Here is a 1,646-nt window from a genome sequence, read left to right as displayed (position 1 = left end):
ATTCCAAGCGGAACAGCAGATGGAAGCTAATTTTTCTGGAAGCTCCTCGACTTCAAGACAGGATCAGAAGATAGATTGGTGGGAGAGGTTAATCAAGGGAATACTTCAGAGAAGTGAGACAGCATAGCCAGACTTCATCTTTTGTACAGCCTGAACAAAGAGTGGAACCCACAAAACACGAGAGAAGAAAAAACAAAACACGAAATTAACATATTCAGATCTTCTCTCTTGCATGTCTAACATCTGGCGCCGACGAAACTCAACACCCACGGCAGACGAAGCTGATGCAAGTAAACCTCTCATCAATCATGCTTAAAATCAATCTACGCTTTTCAATCTCACAAACTAAGAAACAATTTTACCTACATGAATCGGGAAATTAGTGCCCACATTCCCGACATAGAGAAAAAATGAGTTGAAGTCCTAACAGTTTTTTCAGTATTAGACTAACAGATTCAAGACCCAGTTATTTTGAAACCCTAACATTTTAAATCCAAATTTATTATATTTTTCCATGCATTATATGATTTATATACAAACAACTACCTAAGTAAACACTACCAAGTTCCATCACCCTCAACTTTGAACATATAAGATATAAAAATATCAACATATGACTTCGTCGTTCATTCTTATATTAAACTCATCAACCTATGTAATATCCAAAGTCCCATCAATCACATTATAGACAAAAAACCAATAAAATCTCGTAAACAAAACTATACAATACAGTAAACAAAACTATACAATACACCTATAATGTAGTCGACTCCACGCTTGCGCAGGGACTATGCACCTAGTACACTATTAAATGGCACATGCCATTGCAAATGGCTCCGTCAAAATGTGTCAACCTTTTCTTTTAAAAACGTGACTTTGTAAAATAAAAAAATGGCTCTCGAAACAGAAAACTATAAAAAAAAAATACGAAAGAGGAAACGAAATGATCAATCTTTAGACTTTCTCTATTAATAATAGGTAACCACTTTCGTCTCTGAGTCTCACCACAAACCATGAACTCTTACTTTTTTTTTTTTTGTTAAATATATGAATTTCATTAGATGAGTAATAACACAGGGAGATTACAAGTTATTGATGAATCAAAACTGGTAATCTAAGATGCTAATTAAAGCAAATATGCTAGAGAAAGCCACAAAAAAAGTAAAAAAACTCTCTAAAACAAAGAAAGGTTTAGTCTTAGTCCATAGGATATGACTAAAGCTTGGCATTTTACATCTTCAAAGCAGCTTACTTGTTTCAGGAGATCGCAACTTGAGCTTGGTGTCGGAACCTGCACCAAGAGAAGAGATCATTGGGGTTAACAACCGGAGAACGGTCCGAGGCACCGCAAACCGTCCCGAGGGCGACTCCGACAGGAGGACATGCGAAGCAGGGTTGACAAAGTCCTGGTCCGGCCACCACATCCTTTGAAGTCCACTCCAGACGTTGCTCTCCCCGGAAATGCGATGAACCAACTCCCTGGGAATCCATACCGACACGGAGAGGCAAGCAGATGAAGCGTTGGTGAAGTACGAGCCGACGGAAGCGGAGAAATTTACGGCTCAACATCGGTCCCGTCGAACAAGCAGAGCACAAGAGACACTAGCGACTGAGTATCAAAACGGCAGGAAGCGATGATCGATTTC

Source organism: Brassica oleracea, chromosome C6 (assembly GCF_000695525.1).
Source record: "Brassica oleracea var. oleracea cultivar TO1000 chromosome C6, BOL, whole genome shotgun sequence".
NCBI classification, from domain to species: domain Eukaryota; kingdom Viridiplantae; phylum Streptophyta; class Magnoliopsida; order Brassicales; family Brassicaceae; genus Brassica; species Brassica oleracea.
Note: the sequence above shows the minus strand (reverse complement) of the source record.